The sequence below is a fragment of the Telmatherina bonti genome (assembly GCF_933228915.1).
Source record: "Telmatherina bonti genome assembly, chromosome: 23".
Lineage (NCBI taxonomy): Eukaryota > Metazoa > Chordata > Actinopteri > Atheriniformes > Telmatherinidae > Telmatherina > Telmatherina bonti.
This window is the reverse complement of record NC_136632.1, coordinates 1,844,597-1,856,200: the sequence shown is the minus strand read 5'-3', so window position 1 is coordinate 1,856,200 and position 11,604 is coordinate 1,844,597. Positions and strand designations below refer to the sequence as shown.

The 11,604-nt window shown below is 47.7% G+C and overlaps 1 protein-coding gene across 1 annotated transcript in view; it reads left to right on the top strand.

Annotated features, from left to right (window-relative positions):
* LOC306773315 (pleckstrin homology domain-containing family A member 5-like) overlaps positions 1 to 11,604 on the top strand; it is a gene marked incomplete at its 3' end in the record, with an annotated part of 258,991 nt that overhangs the window by 2,118 nt on the left and 245,269 nt on the right. The gene's annotated exons all lie outside the window — the stretch shown is intronic.

Genomic DNA, 11,604 nt, shown 5'->3' with positions numbered 1-11,604 from the left:
CACATCAGGACTGCTTCGTGTGTTTTGTTTGAACCGTGTTTCTGCGGATATGAACATATCTGATCTTTTTCATATAATGTATCTATATCTTGTGTGTAACATAGTTAACGAATCTATATAGTGTAACATAATTAACATATCTATATAGTGTAACATAGTTAACATATCTATATAGTGTAACATAGTTAACATATCTATATAGTGTAACATAATTAACGTATCTATATAGTGTAACATAGTTAACGAATCTATATAGTGTGTAACATAGTTAACGTATCTATATAGTGTAACATAGTTAACGTATCTATATAGTGTAACATAGTTAACGAATCTATATAGTGTAACATAGTTAACGAATCTATATAGTGTAACATAGTTAACGAATCTATATAGTGTAACATAGTTAACGAATCTATATAGTGTGTAACATAGTTAACGTATCTATATAGTGTAACATAGTTAACATATCTATATAGTGTAACATAGTTAACATATCTATATAGTGTAACATAATTAACGTATCTATATAGTGTAACATAGTTAACATATCTATATAGTGTAACATAGTTAACATATCTATATAGTGTAACATAATTAACGTATCTATATAGTGTAACATAGTTAACATATCTATATAGTGTAACATAGTTAACATATCTATATAGTGTAACATAATTAACGTATCTATATAGTGTAACATAGTTAACATATCTATATAGTGTAACATAGTTAACATATCTATATAGTGTAACATAGTTAACATATCTATATAGTGTAACATAGTTAACATATCTATATAGTGTAACATAATTAACGTATCTATATAGTGTAACATAGTTAACATATCTATATAGTGTAACATAGTTAACGAATCTATATAGTGTAACATAATTAACGTATCTATATAGTGTAACATAGTTAACATATCTATATAGTGTAACATAGTTAACATATCTATATAGTGTAACATAATTAACGTATCTATATAGTGTAACATAGTTAACATATCTATATAGTGTAACATAGTTAACATATCTATATAGTGTAACATAATTAACGTATCTATATAGTGTAACATAGTTAACGAATCTATATAGTGTGTAACATAGTTAACATATCTATATAGTGTAACATAGTTAACATATCTATATAGTGTAACATAGTTAACGAATCTATATAGTGTAACATAGTTAACGTATTTATATAGTGTGTAACATATTTAACGAATCTATATAGTGTAACATAGTTAACGAATCTATATAGTGTAACATAGTTAACGTATTTATATAGTGTGTAACATATTTAACATATCTATATAGTGTGTAACATATTTAACATATCTATCATAACGGTCCAGTCTGCTGAAGTGTGGTCCGGTCCAGTCCGGACCGGGTGAGGGTAACTGGCTGATCAATAAAACCAACATGTTCGTGCCACAGTGAGAAAGTAGATCCAGGAATTAAAGTTCAGGAATTAGTATTTCTTAAAACCCACGTTTCCAGTCCGGCCCAGTCAAACCCGTCTGTGGACTGGACCCGTTATGTCTTCATGCATCTGGAAGTGATTTGATGATTGAACGCTGCGGTTACAACAAGGCTCCTCCTGGAAGCAGTCTGCTCATCCGTAAAGCGTTTACAGAGAGGTCATCCTGGTTCTTGAGGGGTTACCCAGAATCCGGACCTGCAGGTCTGAGCTGCCTCATCCTTCACATTTCCAGTGTGGAAAACAGCATCTCCACTTCTACAGCTTCCTGCTGGGGGAAGGTCGGCCCTGCAGACGCCTCTCAGGCTGACCGGGGGTCAGTCTGTGGGTGGAGCCCTGCAGGGTGGGGGCCAGATGTTGAAATAGTCTGGTGTAAACAGCGTTGGGAGTGGGTTTGCTGCGATGAAGCAACATGAGGAGGAGGAGGAGGAGGAGGAGTCAGTAGCTCGGTTGCTTCAGGGGGGCCTGGCTCTTCTCAGACTGTCACATGTTTCTGGTTTAGATGCAGCTCTGACCTCAGAGCTGAATTTTAACCGTTTTGTACTCTGATTACAACGATGTGGAAGTGGGGTCGCAGCTTTTCTCACTTGGAATCCGACAAGTTTGGATCCGTGACCATCCAGCTGCTGCTCAGGAAAAGCTGCACAATGCTTTGTGCTTCCTGCGCATGTAACACGGCATGTAGATTTCATAAAGCGGAACATAAGCCCTCACAGTGCCTCCGAGCACATTAGTGTCTAAATTACACGAATGATCAGAACTGAGTCATTAAAAAATCACCTGACAGCGACACTCGGCTGGAAAGTCGTCACCTGTCCAGCATCAGGAGACGTTCACTCTTCTAGAAGAGCCTTTTGGATCGGAGGCTCCTTCGGTCTGACTTTTTATTCTTTATTTCATCATTTATATCATAAATCAGTTTTTTTGTTATTAGGGTTCGAGCTATATGTAACCTTACTGCGTCATCTGTAACCGCACCGCGGACATCTGTAACCGCACTGCGGTCATCTGTAACCAACCTGCGGTCATCTGTAACCAACCTGCCGCCATCTGTAACCAAACTGCCGTCATCTGTAACCAACCTGCGGTCATCTGTAACCGCACTGCGGTCATCTGTAACCAACCTGCCGTCATCTGTAACCAACCTGCGGTCGTCTGTAATCGCACTGCGGACATCTGTAACCAACCTGCGGACATCTGTAACCAACCTGCCGTCATCTGTAACCAACCTGCCGTCATCTGTAACCAACCTGCGGTCATCTGTAACCGCACTGCGGTCATCTGTAACCGCACTGCGGTCATCTGTAACCAACCTGCGGTCATCTGTAATCGCACTGCGGTCATCTGTAACCAACCTGCGGTCATCTGTAATCGCACTGCGGACATCTGTAACCAACCTGCGGACATCTGTAACCAACCTGCCGTCATCTGTAACCAACCTGCCGTCATCTGTAACCAACCTGCCGTCATCTGTAACCAACCTGCGGTCATCTGTAACCAACCTGCCGCCATCTGTAACCAACCTGCCGTCATCTGTAACCAACCTGCGGTCATCTGTAACCGCACTGCGGTCATCTGTAACCAACCTGCCGTCATCTGTAACCAACCTGCGGTCATCTGTAATCGCACTGCGGACATCTGTAACCAACCTGCGGACATCTGTAACCAACCTGCGGTCATCTGTAACCAACCTGCGGTCATCTGTAACCAACCTGCCGCCATCTGTAACCAACCTGCCGTCATCTGTAACCAACCTGCGGTCATCTGTAACCAACCTGCCGTCATCTGTAACCAACCTGCCGTCATCTGTAACCAACCTGCGGTCATCTGTAACCGCACTGCGGTCATCTGTAACCAACCTGCCGTCATCTGTAACCAACCTGCGGTCATCTGTAACCGCACTGCGGACATCTGTAACCAACCTGCGGACATCTGTAACCAACCTGCGGTCATCTGTAACCAACCTGAGGTCATCTGTAACCGCACTGCGGACATCTGTAACCAACCTGCCGCCATCTGTAACCAACCTGCGGTCATCTGTAACCAACCTGAGGTCATCTGTAACCGCACTGCGGTCATCTGTAACCAACCTGCCGTCATCTGTAATCGCACTGCGGACATCTGTAACCAACCTGCGGACATCTGTAACCAACCTGCCGTCATCTGTAACCAACCTGCCGTCATCTGTAACCAACCTGCGGTCATCTGTAACCAACCTGCCGCCATCTGTAACCAACCTGCGGTCATCTGTAACCAACCTGAGGTCATCTGTAACCAACCTGCGGTCATCTGTAACCGCACTGCGGTCATCTGTAACCAACCTGCGGTCATCTGTAACCAACCTGTGGTCATCTGTAACCAACCTGCGGTCATCTGTAACCGCACTGCGGTCATCTGTAACCAACCTGCGGTCATCTGTAACCGCACTGCGGTCATCTGTAACCAACCTGCCGTCATCTGTAACCAACCTGCGGTCATCTGTAACCAACCTGCCGTCATCTGTAACCAACCTGCGGTCATCTGTAACCGCACTGCGGACATCTGTAACCAACCTGTGGTCATCTGTAACCGCACTGTGGTCATCTGTAACCAACCTACGGACATCTGTAACCGCACTGTGGTCATCTGCAACCAACCTGCGGTCATCTGTAACCGCACTGCGGACGTCTGTAACCACACCGCGGTCATCTGTAACCAACCCACGGTCATCTGTAACCAACCTGTGGTCATCTGTAACCAACCTGTGGTCATCTGTAACCAACCTGCGGACATCTGTAACCGCACCGCGGACATCTGTAACCAACCTGAGGTCATCTGTAACCAACCTGGGGTCATCTATAACCGCACTGTGGTCATCTGTAACCAACCTACGGACATCTGTAACCGCACTGTGGTCATCTGCAACCAACCTGCGGTCATCTCTAACCGCACCGCGGACATCTGTAACCAACCTGCGGTCATCTGTAACCAACCTGCGGTCATCTGTAACCGCACTGCGGACGTCTGTAACCACACCGCGGTCATCTGTAACCAACCCACCGTCATCTGTAACCAACCTGTGGTCATCTGTAACCAACCTGTGGTCATCTGTAACCAACCTGCGGACATCTGTAACCGCACCGCGGACATCTGTAACCAACCTGAGGTCATCTATAACCAACCTGCGGTCATCTGTAACCAACCTGCGGACATCTGTAACCGCACCGCGGACATCTGTAACCACACCGCGGTTATCTGTAACCAACCTGCGGTCATCTGTAACCACACCGCGGACATCTGTAACCAACCTGTGGTCATCTGTAACCGCACCGCGGACATCTGTAACCAACCTGCGGTCATCAGTAACCAACCTGCGGTCATCTGTAACCAACCTGCGGTCATCTGTAACCGCACTGCGGTTATCTGTAACCAACCTTCGGTCATCAGTAACCAACCTGCGGTCATCTGTAACCAACCTGCGGTCATCTGTAACTGCACCGCGGTCATCTGTAACCAACCTGCGGTCATCTGCAACCAACCTGTGGTCATCTGTAACCAACCTGAGGTCATCTGTAACCAACCTGCGGTCATCTGTAACCAACCTGCGGTCATCTGTAACCGCACCGCGGACATCTGTAACCAACCTACGGACATCTGTAACCAACCTGCGGTCATCTGTAACCGCACTGTGGTCATCTGCAACCAAACTGCGGTCAACTGTAACCAACCTGCGGTCATCTCTAACCGCACCGCGGACATCTGTAACCAACCTGCGGTCATCTGTAACCGCACTGCGGACGTCTGTAACCACACCGCGGTCATCTGTAACCAACCCACGGTCATCTGTAACCAACCTGCGGTCATCTCTAACCGCACCGCGGACATCTGTAACCAACCTGTGGTCATCTGTAACCAACCTGCGGTCATCTGTAACCGCACCGCAGACATCTGTAACCAACCTGCAGTCATCTGTAACCAACCTGTGGTCATCTGTAACCAACCTGTGGTCATCTGTAACCAACCTGCGGACATCTGTAACCGCACCGCGGACATCTGTAACCAACCTGGGGTCATCTGTAACCAACCTGCGGTCATCTGTAACCGCACTGCGGACATCTGTAACCACACCGCGGTCATCTGTAACCAACCTGCGGTCATCTGTAACCGCACCGCGGACATCTGTAACCAACCTGTGGTCATCTGTAACCACACCGCGGACATCTGGAACCAACCTGTGGTCATCTGTAACCGCACCGCGGACATCTGTAACCAACCTGCGGTCATCTGTAACCAACCTGCGGTCATCAGTAACCACACCGCGGACATCTGTAACCAACCTGCGGTCATCTGTAACCAACCTGTGGTCATCTGTAACCACACCGCGGACATCTGTAACCAACCTGTGGTCATCTGTAACCGCACCGCGGACATCTGTAACCAACCTGCGGTCATCTGTAACCAACCTGCGGTCATCTCTAACCGCACCGCGGACATCTGTAACCAACCTGCGGTCATCTGTAACCAACCTGCGGTCATCTGTAACCGCACTGCGGACGTCTGTAACCACACCGCGGTCATCTGTAACCAACCTGCGGTCATCTGTAACCAACCTGCGGTCATCTCTAACCGCACCGCGGACATCTGTAACCAACCTGCAGTCATCTGTTACCAACCTGTGGTCATCTGTAACCAACCTGCTGTCATCTGTAACCAACCTGTGGTCATCTGTAACCAACCTGCGGACATCTGTAACCGCACCGCGGGCATCTCTAACCAACCTGAGGTCATCTGTAACCAACCTGGGGTCATCTGTAACCAACCTGCGGTCATCTGTAACCGCACTGCGGACGTCTGTAACCACACCGCGGTCATCTGTAACCAACCTGCGGTCATCTGTAACCAACCTGCGGTCATCTGTAACCGCACTGCGGACGTCTGTAACCACACCGCGGACATCTGTAACCAACCTGCAGTCATCTGTTACCAACCTGTGGTCATCTGTAACCAACCTGTGGTCATCTGTTACCAACCTGTGGTCATCTGTAACCAACCTGTGGTCATCTGTAACCAACCTGTGGTCATCTGTAACCAACCTGCGGACATCTGTAACCGCACCGCGGACATCTGTAACCGCACCGCGGACATCTGTAACCAACCTGAGGTCATCTGTAACCAACCTGCCGTCATCTGTAACCGCACTGCGGACGTCTGTAACCACACCGCGGTCATCTGTAACCAACCTGAGGTCATCTGTAACCAACCTGCGGTCATCTCTAACCGCACCGCGGACATCTGTAACCAACCTGCAGTCATCTGTTACCAACCTGTGGTCATCTGTAACCAACCTGTGGTCATCTGTAACCAACCTGTGGTCATCTGTAACCAACCTGCGGACATCTGTAACCGCACCGCGGACATCTGTAACCAACCTGCGGTCATCTGTAACCAACCTGCGGTCATCTGTAACCACACCGCGGACATCTGTAACCAACCTGTGGTCATCTGTAACCGCACCGCGGACATCTGTAACCACACCGCGGTCATCTGTAACCAACCTGCGGTCATCTCTAACCGCACCGCGGACATCTGTAACCAACCTGCAGTCATCTGTTACCAACCTGTGGTCATCTGTAACCAACCTGTGGTCATCTGTAACCAACCTGCGGACATCTGTAACCGCACCGCGGACATCTGTAACCAACCTGCGGTCATCTGTAACCAACCTGCGGTCATCTGTAACCACACCGCGGACATCTGTAACCAACCTGTGGTCATCTGTAACCGCACCGCGGACATCTGTAACCACACCGCGGTCATCTGTAACCAACCTGCGGTCATCTGTAACCAACCTGTGATCATCTGTAACCAACCTGCGGTCATCTGTAACCAACCTGTGGTCATCTGCAACCAACCTGTGGTCATCTGCAACCAACCTGCGGTCATCTGTAACCAACCTGCGGTCATCTGTAACCAACCTGTGGTCATCTGTAACCAACCTGCGGCCTGCACCGCGGTCATCTGTAACCAACCTGCGGTCATCTGTAACCAACCTGCGGTCATCTGTAACCAACCTGCGGCCCGCACCGCGGTCATCTGTAACCAACCTGCGGTCATCTGTAACCAACCTGTGGTCATCTGTAACCAACCTACGGACATCTGTAACCAACCTGCGGTCATCTGTAACCAACCTGCGGCCCGCACCGCGGTCATCTGTAACCGCACTGCGGTCATCTGTAACCAACCTGCGGTCATCTGTAACCAACCTACGGACATCTGTAACCAACCTGCGGTCATCTGTAACCAACCTGCGGTCATCTGTAACCAACCTGCGGACATCTGTAACCAACCTGTGGTCATCTGTAACCAACCTGCGGTCATCTGTAACCAACCTGCGGTCATCTGTAACCAACCTACGGACATCTGTAACCAACCTACGGACATCTGTAACCAACCTGTGGTCATCTGTAACCAACCTGCGGTCATCTGTAACCAACCTGTGGTCATCTGTAACCAACCTGCGGTCATCTGTAACCAACCTACGGACATCTGTAACCAACCTGCGGTCATCTGTAACCAACCTGTGGTCATCTGTAACCAACCTACGGACATCTGTAACCAACCTACGGACATCTGTAACCAACCTGCGGTCATCTGTAACCAACCTACGGACATCTGTAACCAACCTACGGACATCTGTAACCAACCTGTGGTCATCTGTAACCAACCTGCGGTCATCTGTAACCAACCTGTGGTCATCTGTAACCAACCTGCGGTCATCTGTAACCAACCTACGGACATCTGTAACCAACCTGCGGTCATCTGTAACCAACCTGCGGTCATCTGTAACCAACCTGTGGTCATCTGTAACCAACCTGCGGTCATCTGTAACCAACCTACGGACATCTGTAACCAACCTGCGGTCATCTGTAACCGGACCAGACATTGTTTTGCATATTGTCGGAAAAAAAGCCTTTAAATTTTCTCAAAATGTTTACTCTCTGCATCACTGAGCCGTCCCTGCAGCCTCAAGCTGGCCTCTGTGAGCAACACTTTTCCATCTTGACCTCTTTAAGTCTCTGCCTGTGATGGATCACAAGTGGGATCTTGTTCTTCTTAACTACCACATTGTGTGTTGATGAACATAAATCCATCCTGACTGCTGAAATCTGAACGAGGTAGACATGGATTGGATCCAGTTCCCAGACTACAGTTCCCCTGCAGGCATTTGTGCTTCCCTCCTCGACACACACCCCTCCTGTTTATCAGCTGGGTTGTCTTTGTTTTGCAGAGTTGCTGTTTTTTCCACCGAGTTTATAGGAGTTTATATTTAGGCTGTTGGAGGTCAGTGATGGTCTCCTGACTCAGGGAGGACACACAGGTGGACATGTTCAGGAACCAAACAACAGCCTGTCCACTGAAGCCAACATGCAGCCTTCTGAGCTGATGCTGCACGCTGGTTCAACAAGCTGGAGATCAGCCTTCATCTGGAGCAAAGTCTGTGCGAGGGTGGTTGTTTAGAGTCCGTCTGCTGGCTGGGCTGCAGCTGACAGTCAAGAAGTTTCTGTGCTGCCAGAACAAGATGGAGATCCAACCATCAATGCCATGATGGTGGGAAACCAGATTTATCCAGCTGGCAGGGGTTGAAGGGGGATGAAATAAACACAGAAAAGAAAATACTTACATCTTCCTGCTACTATCTACCTGCTGTCCTCACTGCAGCACCTCCACCTCAGCTGCATCCCAAACGTCTTCTTGGCTTTATTCCAGCCATAGAGGATCATTATTTTCCTGCTTTTCTCATCACTTGTTGATCTCTGGCTGCTCCTGATTGGACGTTACCGTCAGTTTAAGCTCTCTGATTGGTGGAAAGTCTGACAGGAAGTGTCTTCATCATCATGTCCAGGTGAAAATAGAGGTCTCTTAGCAACATGGTAGTGATGGTGATGAAGATGTGATAAATAATGGTGGAATCATGGATCATACCTCCGTAGATCAGCTGTTGCAGATGGACATCAGCACCACCAGAAAGACAGAGGAGGTCAGCAGGGGACAGATGCTGTCAGCGTCTCATCAGACCACCGGACTTATCCAGAAAGGACAAATAAAGTGGTCAGACAATAAAATGTAGGGAGAAAGAGCATCTCAGATTTCTTTTTTATTTCAAATTTCCCTTTTTTTTCTGCCTTTGGTGTCGCTGTTTCCCGTTTCTCCAGATGTTGTCGTACGCCGGGGTCAGCGATGGCGTGGAGGTCGGGACGTTTTACCGCCATGTCGTGTTTTTATAAATCCCAGAAGCTGACTAGAACTGGTGTACAGCAGGTGTTGTGCGACAGCTTCATGAATGAGTCCCCTGGTCTAAAGGGACACAGTTTACCCCACAGAGTAACACGACTGTTGCTGGACATTTTATTTGCAAACGTTCATCAGGAAGCAGCGCCCTGCCTGCGCCGTTTAACTACTAACCCTGAATAATACCAGCCTGTCTTCTTTGGGTGATTTAATGTGCTGATGTTGAATCAAACAAGGAAGAAAATCCCGTGCAGACGACTTGAAATACTGGCGATCGACACGTAAAACAACTCATGTCTGGCATATCGTCCAGCCTTGGTTGGAAAAATGTGAGATTTTCTGTTTTGGTCACATGACCCAGCACCTCCCTCGTTCCTCTGCTGCTGGTTGTTTCATCTGCAGCTTCAGCCTTTCATTCATTCATTCAGCCTTTCATTCATTCATTCAGTCATTCATTCATTTCCAAACCACTTAGTCCGAATGGGGGAAGCTGGAGCCTCTCCCAGCTGTCACTGGGCGAGAGACCTGGACAGGTCGCCGGTCCATCACAGAGACAAACAGCCTTCATTCACTCATTCACTCCTGAAACTTTTAGTTTGAGGTTGAAACAACAAGGCCTGGGTGAAAGAAGACGTAGAGACTGCAGAGGCCAGACTGCGAGCTGCCGCTGACCTGCGGTGGCGCTCGGCGCTTTGGGAGAGACGAGCGAAGCCTCACTGCTTCCAGCCAACCAGAAACCAGGACATCATGCAGGAGTTGCAGAAACCAGGAGGAACTGCGTGTGAATAACAGGAACAAAACTTTATTAATGCAGATGTTTAACAGAATCTAATGAATGCATGAGATGACAGCAGTCGCTGTGAAAAGGAAGGTTTCAGGGGAACGTGACGATGAGGTGGAGCTTCAGGTTACCATCAGAGGTTCCAGCAGCTGGGCGGATGTTATCTGAAAGACTGGCCGTGGCAAACCAAACACCGTGAGCTGGGATTAAAACTATCCAACATTAAAAAAGACAAGAAGCGAGATCCGTGTTTGTTTTCTGCCCTTCTGCTGTTTATCTGTTCATTCATTTCCAGACATTTATGCTAATTAGCTGCTATCCTCACGACCTCCTGCATGGGATTTAAACATCTGGAGAACTCCTGAAGGATAGGATATCCATCAGAACCGTTTCACCCTGACGTCAGGAGATCTGATGGAGTTTGTCATTTAATTAAACTTGTGGGAAACGAGCATCAGCTCAAACTTTTCACTGTTTTCTGCTCACACATAGAAAGACGTTGCAATGTTTGTAATATTTCTGCTGTGTGATGCAGAGCGTCTCACTTCAGACCCAAACCTCTGCCAAGCAGAACCAGAACCGTTGGCATAATCTGTTGGATATTATAATAAATCTAAGAAATAAAACTCGACAGGAAAATACAGGAACACGTTCCAGATAAACATATTTTATCATACAACAGATATGTTTGTGTGTGACTGACCTTCATGGCTGAGGTCAGTCACAGTTTATACAGACACATCAATGATGCCGCGTCCTTCCGGATTTTACTCCCAGAAATCCCAGAAACCTGGTCCCCTCCCCCCGTCCGCTCTGATTGGCCAGCAGTGGGGCGGAAAGCTTGGTGCACCTGCTCCGCAGCACTTCCACAACGCTTCTGCGTTCAGTGGATCCCCGAGGTGAAGGAGGAGCTGAAAGCAGAAGGCTCTTCCTCCTCTTCCAGACTCTGGAACCAGAAGTAGACCTGCGGTCTGAGAGCCAGTTCTCTGTATGGACCTGATGGAACTAAGATCTCTGATGTACGGTGGAGCTGGGTCATGGAGAGTTTATATGTGAGGAGAAGTTTAAACTCC